General features: G+C 38.3%; 1 long non-coding RNA gene across 2 annotated transcripts in view; it reads right to left on the reverse strand.

Annotated features, from left to right (window-relative positions):
* The window catches only part of LOC309440458, a 95,406-nt gene that overhangs the window by 8,013 nt on the left and 70,421 nt on the right, over nucleotides 1-16,972 (reverse strand). Inside the window, exons 1-2 of one of the 2 annotated variants that reach the window (XR_014184210.1) lie at nucleotides 5,214-5,321; nucleotides 3,533-3,707 (exon numbers count right to left, since the gene is read on the reverse strand). This is a non-coding gene — a long non-coding RNA (uncharacterized lncRNA). Of the gene's footprint in view, nucleotides 1-3,532; nucleotides 3,708-5,213; nucleotides 5,322-16,972 lie in introns of those variants that run through there. The other variant, XR_014184209.1, reaches the window with a different exon arrangement.

Here is a 16,972-nt window from a genome sequence, read left to right on the forward strand (position 1 = left end):
ATTTTTTTTTTTTTTCTATATTGCATAGGTTTGGTGGTTTGCATATAACATGAGAAGAGCTGGATTTGTCTCTTAATCCATATCTGTTTCCACTTAGGTTTGCATGTATGTTATTTTTAGTTCTATGAGCATAACAGTCCTAGGAAAGGCAAACAAAAGCATGTATGCAGTAGAAACCTTAGGGATTTTTTTTTTTTCTAATAAAGTGGTTATAACCTAAAAGCTCAAACCCAAAAAGAAAGGGGAAAAATCCTTAAATAAGTTATATTTCTTGAATCATTTCAAATGTACTATGCTGGTTTTTATATATTGTGTTTTAGCAGAAAGAAGATGGCAGGAAGAAAAGAAACCATGAAGATATATGATTTAGTATTTTGGATAAAAACCATCTTCATGCCTGCAGAGCATGGGGAGTGCAGCAAGGCAGGATGCAGAGCCATTACCCAGCTCAGTCTCCCCCACTGCTCCATCACCCCTGGGTTGAAGTGTCTTTGGTGAGTTGCACTGTATTCACCTTTCAATTCTTCACCAAATTTTAGTGGCAAAAACCCCTCTTATTAAAAGTGTATTACCTTTTTCTCCCTCTGAAATATAGAATAACTTTAATATGTTAACTACAGGCTACAGAGTCTCTAGTCTTTAAACTACTACCACACAAAAGCAATTTTATTAGTAGTTCTTCTGGTCTAGTTACAGATATTTCTGCCAGTAACTGCAGCAAATACCCATCATCCAGGGCTCAAGGAACATTTTCTTCTAAACAAATAAAAGATAAATATTGAAAAGTATAAATATTGCAAACTCAAGAAAGCTCATTCTTCGCATTAACAGGAGAAACTCCTTTGAAAGGTTGAACTAGTTTGTTATTTAAAACATTACATTCAATAGAGAGGATGCATAGGCAAATTCAGGCTGAATGGGCCGACATCAAAAAACCTCTGAAATGCCCTTGACATTGGGAAATGACACTACATAAACTGGGAGCCATCAGATAAAATGCCATGGACTAACACTAGGACACTACTGCTTGTATTGCTAATATTTTTCTAAGTTCTGCATTCTGTCTCCCTGGTCTCTTACCCAAGCTCCTCACTATGAAGGGAATTATCCTGCTTCAACCCCATTTTCAATTTGTACTGTGCTATCACACTTTTCTTGAAGCACCATCAGCCACTACACAACATGCATAGTTTCAGATATATTTGAATTTCATTTCCAGAACAAATTGACTGGATTTTGATCTAAATGCAATCATTTTGCCTGTTGGAGTGACATAAAATTTATTTCGTAAACAAAGAAGGTCTTTGTTTGGTTAGGTTATTTCCTTTTAGAATGGATGGAAATAGGAATGAATTCATTCTATACTGTCCCCTGTGAAAAGAGGTTTTTATGCATTGGTAATTGAAGTCTATCAGACATTTCCTATGGGTTGTTGCTTACCGAAATGCTTACAGAAGCATTGCAGTGTAGGCCACTAAATTATCTGGATTTATTTTTTAACAAAATTGTATCTTACATCTTATTTTTGTAATAAATTTCAATATTAGTTTTATTATTCATTTTTATGTTAATTATATAATTAAAATTATCCCAGGAATTGATTTTTTTGTTGGCAGTTCATTTGAAAAAAAAAGAAATGACAGAAGGAATTACAGCCCATTACAGATCTCCATTACATTCTTCAATTATATAAAAGTGAGGGAAATTCATATGCAAATGTAATCTGCAGGCATTAAAGAAGGGAGGTAGTACAGTGTAATTGCAGAGAAACTGTACAAAGGCAGTAGAATAATGACAATAAAAAAAGGTCATGACATTCAGCTTCATAAATGTTAATCTAAGATATTTAAGGGAAGACAGCATAAAATGCAGCCCACTGGACAGGCGATACATAGTAATAGTGTTGAAAGACATTGTGCACCTTGGTGTAAGAGCTCGTTTACCCAGATGTATGTGCTAAGTCTTATCAAAAACACCTTTCAAAGATCTGAACCAACAGATAATATTTATACAATGCCCCATAGGCTTTGGCTACAGTGGGGAGTATAGAAGTAAAATTCCAAGGACATGGCTTTGCATTAAGGACACCCCACTCCCCTAAGCTTTGGTTCAAGGACTGAAAGCAGTACATATGGATCTGGATGTACAGGTCCAAACATAGCCTTCCAATTCAATACACATCTTGACAATTACAGTCTGGAACTATATAGGGCTCATTCCTTTTTCAAAATAGTATTAGTATTCACAGGACAGAGAACTGTTCCTCTCAAAAATTTTCATACATTGGCATTTTGAAACTGGAGGCACATCATTTATTTGAACAATATTAGTGAACTGTCAGGAATTCAGTAACTAGGAAATGAGGGCAACAGATGTTTGGTTTATGAAGAAACATTAAAGAGACGAGCATAAATACAGTGTCTCTGTCAAGGAGATGTGAACCATGTGTGCTAAAGCAGCAAACACACAGAAGACATGGATTCAAGGAACCAAAGTGATGGGGTTACAGCTACACAATACGGATTGAACCTTGATTAGGAATTTTTCCTTGGTTATCCTGAGGGAGAGGACAGAACTCCCATGAGATGGGATACTCACTGGAATAACAAATAGGTGATGGACCAGAGAGGAAATACTCACTTGCACAGGAGATGGACTTCACCACTAAATATTTATTTTCTGCCTATAATTCACTTCAGCCAGACAGTGACCCCACCACTACAGCAGACACTGAACACAACTTTGGTGCTCAATTGCCATAAAGCAAAACTGCCCAGCTTCCCCTGACTCCTAGGTATCCTTGCATCTTCAGGGAAATGTCTTTATATGTCTATGTCTTTCTAATACCATTCAGTCACAACGGTCCTTATCAAAGAACTGGAAAATGTTACAGTGGCTAGCATATGGGGGAAAAAAAGGGAAAAGATCAAGACAGCAAGATTAGTTCATTTGTTTAGGCAGTAACTTCAGAAAATATTCAATCTGCTTAACTTTCAGCACCTAAGCAATCTGTCTTGAGTAATTACAGCAGGAAAGCACATCACAAACACCAGCGTCCTGTTGAATCAGTGCTGGCAGACAGACCGACCCAACTGCTAAGGTATTTATAGGAGCAATTCAAAGTTCTATGGTGAGTACTTTTGCAGTACTAAGGGGCATTATCTTAAAATAAAAGCATGTTTTGTATCCACATCTCTTTCACATTACACCTATAGTAAGAAAATAGTTTGATATGGTAATGTCAACATCTTACAAAATCTTGTGGTACCACCTTGTGGCAGGTTTTTGGATAGCACTCTTGGCATGAAGACTGAATGACTGTTTCAAAAATGAAATCAGAAGAACCAGCATTTGCTCTGAATAGAGTTTTGAGCTACATTCAGAACCATCTGCACCCTCCTAGCAATTAGAATACTTTATGGATTTATGGGCTTCTGTGTTATAGAATATTTGAAGTACATTCAAATGTACTTCAGTGGAAGCTGGATATCAGTGTTCCAACACTATTAGAAATTTATATATATGAACTCACCTGTGGAATCTTCTCTGCCACCAGATAGATCTGTCAGGCAGAACTGACTGCCGGCCCCTGTCACCATGTCCCTGCCTGTGCAGGTGCAGGAGGCTGCAGAGAGCCGGTCAGCATCAGCAACACAAAAGGGAAGGAACCGCCGTGGAGCCCAGGTTGTCTCTGTTGTCTCACAGATCTGCAAAGAGAAGGATGCCAGCAAGAGGTAAGGAGAGGTGAGGAAGGGAAGACAGCAGCTTTCTGCTCTTGTGATGTTAAGATTAGAGGAAGGCATGGAAAACTCCAGAAAACAAACAGGCATGTAACAGAGCTGGTAAAGATGAACTTTTGGACAATAAACACAGAAATCTGGATACTGCTAAATGGACTGGAGACATCAGACTGAAAATCATTTATTTTAGGTGACCTGGCTGGGCCAGTAGCTAAGTAGCCTCTCTGTACTCTTCTGCTTCAGAATCCTTTTAGAGACACCCAAGTATAATAAACAGTACTGTTTCAAGAACCTTTTGGTCTGCTTCTCCCACAGCCATCCTTCATCCTCCTTTCCACATCACTGCAGGAAATGAGGTTCCTGCTCTTAAACAAGACGTACCATCTGTTTAGACTTTGTGCTTTGGTTTACATCCATTTCAGGGTATTGAAGTTTAGGTACAAATTTATTTCTTACAGCTTTGACTGATTTAGAAAACACAGAGCAGGAAAGAGAACTTCTCATGTTTGAAAATGGTAGTTTACAGGTTGTTTATTGTGTGCACAAAGAAGCTCTGGGTTTCTTCAAATTAATGCTTCAGATTTGAAGCAGCGTGCCACATTCCAGCTTGAACTCATATCTGCTCCCTTGTTTTGTTCATGAACTACAAGCATCAGCTTAGTGTAAAAAAGATTAAATGCTGGCACAGAAATTAGGCATAAAATAATCCATTTGAAGAAGGGGCTTATGGTTCTGCAAGGTCTAGTTCTCCTCCAGCACCCTTTCTAGTTTCCAGCTGAACCCCAAAGGGAAAAACATATGGATTATGTACTATTGATTAAGGCTGGCAAAGGAATATGAAAATGCCAACAAAAGATCAGATGTTTGGGTCAAGCTGAAAAGAAAATACAAGGCTAAAACATAAAGCAATACAAAATGTAAACAAAGGCTCTTAGACCCTCTCAAGAACACTCTTCTCTTTAGATATCTCCCCGTCACACTTTCTAATCTCTCCACCCAAATGCCTGTTACCTCTCTACCTCAGATTAAAAAAAGATCACAAAAGAGTGCCCACCTGGTGATTAGAGGAGTTAAACCAGTTTCTCCTGAAGCAGTCTGATGGATACTAGTTTTTGATAGAATAATCAGATATGTACATTTTAATATTTATCTTCATTTTTAAAAGCTTCCCTTTAAAAGCACACACTACCGTGTTACCAGAGAGTGTCACAGCCTGTTACGATACTAAAACATTTTTCCATTAAGTAGGCACTTATGTACCTGGGACATTTGTTTTCCAAGCTTTCTCATGCATACTCTATAAGGCAATGTTGATCGTAACTTGTCAAATAATCTTTGCAAATATCCATCATTTATGGTAGATATAAGCCCATGCCTTGATGTTATATTAAATAAGTCGTAACTCACAACAAAAGCAGAAAGGGAAGATATATTGAGCTAATTAAAGGAAAGTTTCTTAAACAGCTTTTTCACCCTTAACACGCTAAGCTCCCATTTATCGTTTTATGCTGTGTACTTGTAAGAGATCACATCACATGTCATCTCCTAAAGAAGGAAGGCCAGTTCAGAAAGTATTTAAACACGTGCCCACCTCACAGCTGGCAAGCAGAAAGTGCCTTGCTGTGGAGAAACCTGAAAAAGAGAAGGAACAACATGAGAAAACATGGGCATAACTGCCTAAGGAGAACAGCAACGTAATGAAGCACAACAGAAATGTAGATTTCTTCTGAAACCACCTTAGAAATCGGTGCACATTTATGCAAGAATCCAGGTGAAAACTCCATGTCCTTGATTTGTGTTCCCGCAGTTACAGGATTAGTGGCAAGGGCACGATCACAGAGTTGTATGTATTTGTTTGTCTACACAGACTGGAATTAAAAACTGTGAAAGCTCAGGAAAAGTCTTCGAACTCTGATACAGCCCTTGTATACTTTCTTCTGCTGTTTTGTTTTGTCGTTTGTTTGTTTTGTTCTGGTGGGTTTTTGTTGTTTGTTAGTTTTGTGCTACAATACAGGCTGAATAATGCCACAGTGCACTGGATAAGGAAGCTGTTAACTGCCATACACAAACCATCTGCAAAATGGAGCATAGAGAGGTGGCAGAGGCACACAGCTGGAGGCGGCTTCCATCAGATACACTTGCAAAAATTGTCATTTTTTGCTCTCAGCTTAACTGTACCTCATTCTGCAGCTTTGTATGCAAGATCCTTTCAATTTCAGATCTTGCAACCAACATACAAACAAATAGCCTGCAAATATTTTTTCTGTATGTCAAGTAATTAAAACTGCCCAGGATTTTTCAACAAAAGCTTTTTGATAGGAGAATCCTGAGTGAAACCCCAGATTTTTAAAAAAAAGGAAGAAAAAAAAAAAATCTGTGTTTCAAGATGGTTGTCAGGAAATTTTCTCAGGACAAGACTGAAGAGAAAAAAAAAATAAAAACACCACAACACACACAAAAGCCAAAAATCCAACACAAACCTATTTTCTTCATCACCACAACATTTCCTCTCTCTCTCTTGAAATAACCAGTGGTTTACAAGCTAAGTTAGGACATAGGGAGGCACATGCAGAACCCAGGACAGATATCTCAAGGGTCCCTCACTTCAGATGCTGCTTATCTTGTGACTAAGGGGTGTCTGTCTGACTGGTGTGGGTTCTTCTGTAAGAGCAGTAGTTTCAGTTCTTCCATACTGAAGTTGTTAGTGACTTTTTTTCTTTAAGCCAGACCCTTTTTCCTTCCCACTTCCCCCCACACCTCCTTCTTGCCTTTTTTTCTTGATTTGGGCTATTCTGGGTTTTGAGGTCCTGGTGATGTGATCGATCCCCTGCCTGTCTATCCACAGAAAGCTAAATGCCACTCAGTGTTGGAGTGGACTTTGCAACCTTGTGTGATGTTTTTGGTTTGTCTGACTTATGGGAGGAGGATGGAGATAGCACTCTGGGTCACATTTGAGCCTCTTCGTCTATATATATATATATACGTATAGATGTGATATTTCCACAACTGCAGGTTTTAACAGCTATCTCAAAAAACAGAAAGATGATGGTGACTTGCACGGAAAGAATCTACTGACATGCCCAACCTGTCAAGGCATGGCTGAGTCAGCCAGCTGTATTCTCCTCCTTGCCACTCTTGAATTGCCCAGCCTGACCAAGTCTGGTACACAATCCCCTTTTCTGCTCAAAGACTTCTTCTTAGAATGAGAAGTTAAAATCTAGTTATGGCATTTGCAACTGCATCTTTTTAACAAGTTGTGGTGAGAACACTGGAATCAGTGAAGCCTCTTCCCTGTGGAAACTTGTGTCTCCTACACTCAGTATCATGAAGTCTTGTCCTGCTGCCACCTGCCACCTCACCCTCAGATAAGACTCCACTTCATACACCCACAAGCCTTACGTTTCATGCCTTCACCCTCCCACTGCCTGTAGACCTCTGGCAAGACAAGGAACAGCAGAAACAGCCTGTGATTCAGAGACACTGTGTGCTGTTTGTCAGCAGCATATCAACCCAAATCTCCTCTGCCCCATCACCAGCCTCATAAAGCCAGAAGGACCAAACCTGCACACCTCTGTCAAGTTCAGTCAAATCGTCTTAAAGTTTAAAGAGTTACTGTGCAAGGTGGCCAGGCAGACAGAAGACAATATAACCAGGCTTAATTTCCTTGGGAAATAAGTTTAGTAATTCATTAACCTCACTCTTCATGAAGAACAGAGCACCCAGGAATAGAACCTGGTTTCTTACCTGGTTATATCCCATTACATACAACAGTAGAAACTGGCAGAACCACTGGTTTTGAGGACTCTGCCTCAATGACCCAAATCACTCAAGCACAGGCACAAAAATAAAACAAACACTTTACCAAGGTTTAAAGGGACAAAAAGAACAGTAGTTTGCAGAAACGTGAGCTCAGACAAGATTCCTTAAAGGCGTTTTAAAAGAATTTTACATTAGTTACCAGCAGGGGCCAGCAAGGCTTTGTACATACACAGAGATTTATCTGCTTTTCTGCTCTGATACAAGAGACTGTTCAGTCTTTAGATACCATCGGGCAAAGGCTTTCAAAAAGGAAGAGTCATGAGTGCTCAAATTCAGCCAGAACCATAGAATAATCACAGTAAAGACCCAGAGTACCAGTCTCAAGGCTCAATCTTTGATTAAAAATATAACAACCATTACCCTATTTTACTTACTAAAATATCCAGGGGAAGACTTAAATTTTTAAATAAAGATATTTAGTGCTATTTTACATGCTGAGTGGGATCCTACTTGTCCTTAGTTGCTCTTTCAGAAGGGCAGAGATCTGCAGGTTCAATATCATAGCTGACAGCCCTATACCTTCAATATTTTAGTGTACCTACAGTGACAGTGTATACTTCTATTTAAGCAACTGGCTCACACACTCTGGTTCTTTGGATAGGGAAGATGCTTTGAAATTCAGGTAATAATTTCTGATCACAGCTGTTCTTCCATGATTTTATGACACTTTTGTCACCAATCCCCCATCACAAACTTGCACTGAGTGTGTGTCTTAAAAATAAGGACAAAGGATTTCTTATTTAAAGGATTAGTGAAAATTGAAAAGTTTTATTTTAAACTTCAGCATATAAGAAAATGTATCCTTCCTGCAAACATATCAGTAAGAGATTTTTGGTTTGTTAAAAATATTTTCACAAAACATGTGCTACCCTGTAAAATCTCCAATTACTGAAAAATGAATGGAACCATATCCAAACAGCTATCAATGTATGCATGCGCTGTGTATAATTAAACTGCAGTATCCTTTGAAAAGAAGTCAGCAGAATTGAACAAGGAAAAGTATTCCTGGTCTTCATGTACAGACCTGCATTGTTTTTAATTCACCCATAGTGAGTGGGTACCAGACCAGACTATAATCCAAAGATCTATATTATATTAAACATATGTATTATTTACACACATGCATATTTTCTGTATTCCAAATGTGATTAAGAAATTCATTTTTGTAGTTTGATTATTCATAGACAGGTATCAATGTCCTTGCATACAAAGTAGGTCATAAATACCATCCCATACCTAATTTTTATTTCCATGTTTTAAAACTACCATTTCCAAATTCAAAGACCTCATAAAAAGAACAAGCGTGGAAGTGCAGAAATCCTCTTACTAGTGAAAGAACAAAGAAACCCAATCTGTTTAATTTGTCAAGGAACAAAACCAAATTCCTTCATCACAGCCTATAATCAAAATAAAAATTCAAGAGCCAGAGAAGTTCAAACTAGCATGAGAGACTTTTCAATGACACCACCACAGTAAGTCGTGCTAGACTTACACCAAGACTTTAAATCCAAATTGGATATCATTTTAAAGACTCCTTTACTCGCACATGATTGTAAAACCTTCATTTTGCAGCACGTCAGACTAGGTCATTGTGGTCTTTTTCAGGTTTAAAAGTGCCTGAATCTTTTGTATTAATTCCTTTTACAAGTACTTTTAAAAACCCTTTAAAATCTTATCATTACCTCTTTGATCTGACATATAGAATTACTGTAGGGCCTACTATAATATAAACCTCATGAACCTCATAACTATTCACGTGGACTTGAGAATCAGCAGAGTCAGTTGCTGTTTTATTGCTATTCATGAGGAACATGAAATTGTAGGATTGTGCTCGTATTCTGTTTTTCCACCAATAAATCTTTTTAAATGCAAGCTGAGCGTACTAACATTAGTCAAATAGAGAAAGAAAAAGAGAAAACACAGAACACCCTGGCTGCTGGACATTTATTCTATGATACGCACTGGTTGCTATTAACAACTAGAAACAGTTGTCCTGGCAGTTGTATTGTTTCATTTTCAGCGGAATCTGCAAGAACTTGAAAATTGTACCAATGATTAATGAACTTTATTAAGGAGCATTACTAGGGTTACATTTTTGCAGATCCCAGTGAACAACTACAGGAACATAATTAGGTCATATGACCAAGGTATTTTATTTGTTAGAGATTTTATCTTTCCTTTATTATCTGAGGCGAGAAATTAAACTACAGGTTTAATAGAAAGCTATGTAAAGATAACCAGGTTATGGTGCATTTCATATGAAAGGGAATGCATATGAATGCATCCACATAATTTTAAGTTGACCTACAATTGGAGTCATAATTCGGTTAAACCTGGACAGTCTTGTCCCTATAGCGTCTGATTAAAAAAAAGCCCTCGCCAATAATGGCTGTCTGACATCTTCTTTAATCCTTTATGTAGTCTTGTCCAAAGCAAACGTTAGTCAACTTAGTAGTATCTGCAGAACTATTAGTAAGATTAAAACCCACATCAGTTTGGTAGACTGACCAGCTTTTCTCTTTTCTTAGCCACTTGTGTTGTCAGGGATAAATGCTCACAGGCACTTATGCCAAGTCTGCATGTCCAACTGTGCATTTAGGAAATGCTTTATACCCTTCCCTAGGAAGCACAGAAATAAATTATATGATAAATATTATAATTAGAGAGACAGGAGAGAAAATCCAAGGCTTTTGTCACTTGGTGAAAATCTATTTTTTAACCTCTCAATATGTCTGTGGGGAGGGAGACGAGAAATTTAGGAGGGACATAGTAACTTTCAAGTCCCAGGATTGATACTGCAGGTTATCTGGTATCTCTTATTTCTCTAATTCTTGAAATTTTTAATTTGTATGGAAACTCACAATGTATCTATTAGTCTAAAATCTTTACCATTTAAATATATTGAAGATATTTCTTTTCATGTCAGGCTTAAAATCTATTTCATCCTTAGATCCAAATGCTAGAATAACTGAGTTAAAAATTAATTTGACCAGGTCTTTAACATGTGTTAGAGCATTTTTTCCTCAGGATTAACTGTTGTAAGATTTGTCAAAATCAGAGAATAGTATTTTTGTTAAAAACTGGATTACATATACTGAAAATACACACTGCAATTGCTTTAATCTCCAGCATGAACTACAACCCGTCACACTATATGTAAACAGAAGAATTTTCTTTTATTTTTAGAAAATGACATAGAGCTTAACTGAAAAAAAATGCCAACAATTGTAATGAAGATCTATTAAGTATGTTGATTTATTCGCATGAGACAGTGCGTAAGACCAGATCGGGGTCTGTCTGAAAAGAGCATGTGGTTATGTGGGACGTATGTCTCGGGCGCAGTTTTTCAGACTACTTGCCCCCAATTTCCTTTTTTACATTTGGTCTCCTCTGTAGTGTGGTTCTGGGTGGAAGTCTTTTGCTTCCGTTTTAAAAGATTGACTAATCAGTCGGGACTAGTGTTACTCATTTCACTCTATATTTGTAATCTCATGGTGAGACTAAAAAAAAAAATATGCTGTGTAGGCAGAAGACTTTCAGGACCTATCTGACATTCTGTTTTAATGATGGGACATTGTAAGAGTATGGAGGAAGCATATTCTCCCTACATTCACCTTTCAAGTAAAGCAGTAGGGAGTGTAAATAAGGAAAGCAACAGATGTAGTCATGTCTAAAGCTGTAGAAAAGGAAACAAGGAAGGAAAAAAAATACTTTTCTGGTTTTAATCACCTAAGAAGCAATACAGCAAAATGAGACAACACATCTTAAAAAGTGTCCCCCAATAGAAAGGTAAAATAATCCACTGTTAATGTCCCTGTGATGCAGGGTCAGTCTGCCTGAAGCTGCCAAAAATCTATGTGCTTTGGCTATTCATACTCTGAGCAAACCACTTAAAAAAAAATAATAATAAATATATAAAACAAGACAATCAAATCCAGGCCAAGTACCTTTGACAGCTTCATAAAACTTACCAATTCACTTCAGATCCACATTGGGTTGGACTAATCACCTTTTGAGCTCTGCCTTCCTGTTCTAGGCTTAACATATCTAAACTGGACAAAATTCCCTTGTAAACACTAGCTCTTAGCTCAGGGCTATGTGAAATGCAGAAATCCTATCAATCTGATACTAAAACTCAAAACTGGTCTTTGCTCACATGAAATTGCGCCAAGGTTTATTTTACATTTTCTCCTTAAGTTTATTTCTGGATCTAGGTTGTTCTGCCACCTACAGCAAATTTGCTAAATCCCATACAAATCCTTTCTTCAGACTTCTGTTCTTGCCACTTAGCTTATAAGTGGCCAAAACAGGTGTAAGAACTTTGTACTTGTACATTCTTGCATATGGATGATTACAGGTTCTGCCTTCCTTGCAGTGATTTATGAGACCTAGGACTGTGGCTCCATGCCCTCGCTATGCCCCAGACTGAACAGAGGAAAAAAGGTTTCTCTGTGGTTCGCAATGCTTGCAAAAGACAGAGCACAGCACTGGAGCCTTCCAGTGTCTAAAGCAGATGGAAACAGGACAAAACCTCTCACCATAATGACCAAGGATGGCAAATCATTAATCTCTAAGAAAAAAAATATTTTTATGCTGCTAATAAAGCTTACATTGATTGATTGCTAAAATACCTTTTAAAAATCTCCCATTCAAGTGAATAAAGTGACATCCCTACTACTTTAAATTTAATTTTTCTTGAACATAACATTACTCTTCTGCCTGTCAATCCCCTATTCACAATAACACCAAACGAAACCCACCAACCTTGTTGTTTGTTTGTTTTTTCTCTCTGATATTACTTAAGAAACTTAACTATTTTTATGAGTTCTTAGGAAAAGACTGCTGGAACGTAAAGGTGACAGAGGCTCTATTAATAGCATGTATAGCCTCTGGAAAGCTTATTTTACAATTTCAGTAGGGAGGACAGAAATGAAATGGAGCAAGAAGCAGCTACTCTTTTCCTCATTTTACAGGTGCCAAAAAAGATTGCTAATTCATTTCAGTTGCCCCCACATAGTGATATAATGCCCTCTGACATCATCTCAGGCATCACTGATCTTCATTCATCACCTCAGAGGACCACAGAACCTGTCACAGGTCCTGTATCATACTTGCCAGTGCTGCCTAGACTTTCCAGATGCCCCACTACATCTCACGTGGGAGCAGACACCTATGCCCGGGCAACTGGTACAAACACAAACTAAGTTTTGCTCTAACTCACACAGGAAATCCACAGCAGGCCCAGAAATTAGACCCAGTTCGCTTAAGTGTCATCCCATAACCACAAGACCCCGATATTGCTGGCAATGAAACTTTTTTAAACAGATCACCACTTTTTTGGTAGTGGGAAACCGCCTTCTTTTTACATATCCTTCAACACCAAAAAACCCATACTCTATCTTCCAATCACTCTGATGTGACTTCTCAGCTATTTTTCTCCCAAACATTTGATCTACTTCCTTCTCCTGTTCTCTGCCGCGTACTGTTCTCGCTGCTGTAGCAGTAAATATTGCTGACAGGTGACCACATACAGATTAAGATCCATTGAAGCACTCAGCTGCACATCTGCACACTCTTCAAAAATGAAATTGTATCTAGCTGATATAATGAATTATCTATACCACAACAGTTATGAGGCAAACAAAACCAGACAAAATGTATTCAAATTCAAAATATACAAGTTGAAATTCCTCTAACTGTTTTGAGGTGGCAAGCTGACCTCCTTCCCTCTTTCATGTCTCCACAAGGCCATATTTTCACCAATTCCAAATGTCTTTAATCTGCTTTGATACTTAGTTAGGTGCATGGATGTATTTAGTAAACTGCTAACAGTATAAACTCAACAGGTTGTAGAATACTACTGGTTAGTGTCTTCTGTAAGTCAAAGGAGAAGTAATAAGAACAGCAGACAACTCTGTGACAAGGCAAAAAAAGAAAATGGAAGTATAAAGGAGGAATAAAATTCTCATGTAAAGAGAATGTTATCAGCTTTCTCAGGCAATTCCATGCTAAAAAGTGGCAGTTTGGATCAAAATCTCACAAAGGGCAAGTAGCGTCCTTCAATGTTTCTGCTTGAAACCAGAACTAGACAAAGTAAAATATCACATGATGTTTTGCAAAGGTTGACAAACATCTCTCTGTAGGTTTCTGTAAGTTGACTCATCATATTCCTTCAATTATTTTAATGTTTAACATTAAAATAATTTCCAAAGACTCAAAGTTTAGGGCTACACAAAGCATTTGACAAAATCTCTTTGAAAACAGGAGTGGGATAAGAGATAGTATTCAGCCTCACGTGTGACTATGGGACATATTAAGCCTGGCCAATTTGAGACTACTACTATGTGTACAGTCTTATGAGCCTATTTATAGCCTTTTAGATACTTATGTCTTCACAAAACTTCAAAGATATTATGATATAGGGAGAAACTCATTCAAAAAACAACTGAGTTCAACTTTTACAGGTCCAAAGAACATAGCATCATATAGCATTCTGGGTTTGTTTTGTTGTTTTTGTTGGGTTTTTGTTTTGGTTAAAAAATACAAAACAACAGCAAAAAACAAACACACAAGACCAAAACAAACAAACAAAACAACAACAAACCAAACAAAACCCGCACACACACCACCACCCCAAACCAAACCTATAGTAGTCACACTAGGAGTGGCCCATGTTATCACATCAACAGTTGTTCCAGGAATTAACCAACTACCTTTTTGCATTGCAAATATAGACTTGTATATGTTGGGACTCAAGATCAATATGCACCAGAACATACTGTCCAAACATCTTTGCTGTGATTCCCCTAATATTTCACTTAAGTTCTACTCAAAAAGAAGTATGGTTTTCCTCTCTTCCCATTATGTAAAATATACAGCTTTCTAAGTCATTGTCAAGAGCTAACCAGAACTTTCTGTTAAATAAATTACACAAATTGTTTATGCCTGACCAGAACGTACTGCCCCTTCTCCAGCTCCCTAGTTCTGAAACTAACTCCTGTTACTCCCAGACCTTGAAGACCCAGGACTACCCATGGCCAGCACCTTGGGACAGAGAAAGAGCTCACAAGAGGTTTGTACATCCTCCTTTACTTATCTAAGTGTGCTAAGAGCAGTAGGTACCACTATACCTGATAGTACTGGATCAAAGCCTGTGTCAGGTTTTATGACAACAGAGGCAGCCAAACTGAGCAAACTCGCCTCTCACAAATGTTTGCAGCTTCTTCCTGCTCATCCTTTGAGCTAAAACAGCAAGAGCATATCAGTGCAGCAAGGAGCTTAACAAAAAAAAGCACATCATGTCTGCACTGACACTGGCTTTTGAAATTCCTTACTGTCTACAAGTGTTATACTTAGCGAACTTCTGTAAATAGGAAAGCTTATTAATGTAGTGGGTCTCAGAGGGCACCATTCTGCCTTTTTTCTGCAAAATTGGTTCCAACCACTTTCCCATTCTATTCAAGGACAAGCGCAATATTATTCTGTATTCCTTGTGAGGATGTTTGAATGGCCCACCCTGGGCGAATGGCTTAGATAACATGTTAAAAAAATAAGAATATTGGCATGGTATTTGCTCAAAATTGATTATGTTAAAGAAAACAACAATCACCGACAGGTAGGTTCAACAGTGACTATGGAATTACAAGGAGACTTCTGAAACAAAGGAGTTGAAACAAAGGAGTCATCCTCTAAAAAAAAAAAAAAAAAAAAAAGCATGAAAATTTGTCACTGGGAGGAAAGAGACCTTTGAGTGTGAACAGCAGCAGTCAAAACCTGATTGACGACGACATTGCTCTACTGACACCACGACCTCTGCTGAGCCCAGGCAGAACATCCCCCCTGTTGGTGTCCCAAGCAGCCTGCACCCAGATGTGGCAGTGACAGTGCAGGGTACAGCAGCAGGGACCCACACCTGGGTGTCTGTAGGTGACCTTGGTGGTCTTCTCATGGCACATGGCAGTATAGGGAGGAGCAGGCTCAGTGTAAATCTGGGGCATCCATAGCAGAGCAGGGCCATGAGCATGAACCTGCTAGAGGTCTGTGGTGAGTTTGAAGCAAGAGGCCATTGACTGAGCTGGATCTTCGGATAATGAACCTGAAAATTTATCTCAACTTCATTATGAGAGAGTTTTCTCATTAATAGAGGTGCTATTCCATGAAGTATTGGTTTTTAATTTGAATTTTCTAATAAAAATAAACACTGAAAAATTCAAAGTCTGTCTACTGAGAATGATGAATAAGCTTCCTAATGCTACTCTAGCAGTGCCACAGATTTCTTAGAGCGGATGGCCAAGTGACTTCCTTTTATCTGCTTTTGAATTAAGATCAGTGTTTTTCACTGTTCTTAACAGTCTCTAATTTGTATTTATAGAGGACCCTACAGTTCTGTGAATGCTGCATTAAACTTCCTCATTTGTCCCCTACCAAAAATATTGTGCAATAGGCTGGGTACCCAGCAGAGGTCCCAACAAAGGCAGATGGGCTCATTTATGTAGAAGGAAGAAGGGGAATGAGAATCAGCAAGATACAGCTGTGCAGATGCTCTGTATAAGTGACAGATTTCCAAGTTTATTTCAAACAATCATGGCTTTGGGGTTGTTTTAAACCTACCATGTCTTGTTGGCTATTGTAACAGTGAAGAGGAATCAGTTACCTTTTGAAAAAGGCTGATAAACATTGCACAGACAGCGGAAAACCACTCATTCTGAAGTAGTTTCCTTTTGCCACCCCCTAGGGACAGCAGCTGCAGATGCACTGGTGGCCACAACTGCTTCAGGTGCTCTTGAGAGTCAAGCAGCAAGTCCCAGATCTCATAGAAAAGGAGAGAGGAACGTCTTACAGCTTTGGCATTAATTCTAGAACAAATGAGTTGGTGCAGGCTGGATTTTCTGTATCACTCCAGGAGCCAATGTATGGTAAACAAGTAGATCTTACTACCACCCTCAAAAGACAGAGAAGTTCAAAACTATGAGTCATTTGTTTCTAAAAACCTTATTTTACATATCCTGGCAAGTTTTGTGTTTAGGACAGTACTGGGCTTGCTTTGTTATTTTCATGGAAAGCTTTTGTGGAACATAAGGAAATTTGAAGCTAAACTCTGCTATATCAATTTTAGGGAGAAAATGAATGTAACAGCTTCTTCCTCATCTCACTAAAGCCCGTTGACCAGAGCAAGCATAGGATTTGGACACATTCCACAGCACAGCTGCAGGTTGTATGGGAAAAGTACCCTCTCCCTCTTCTTCCTTTATTTTTTTTTCTTTCTTACCAGTGCCTTTGTTTCAGTCACCTGTTACCACTATCTCACCCACAGTCCTGCACACTGCCATCCTCTTGAATTTCACATGCAGTAATAACATGATAGAATGGCTGAGATGAATGGTCTCTTTAGCACTGACAGAGATGCTTCATAG

This window comes from Streptopelia decaocto (assembly GCF_964273445.1).
Source record: "Streptopelia decaocto genome assembly, chromosome: 5".
Classification (NCBI taxonomy): Eukaryota; Metazoa; Chordata; class Aves; order Columbiformes; family Columbidae; genus Streptopelia; species Streptopelia decaocto.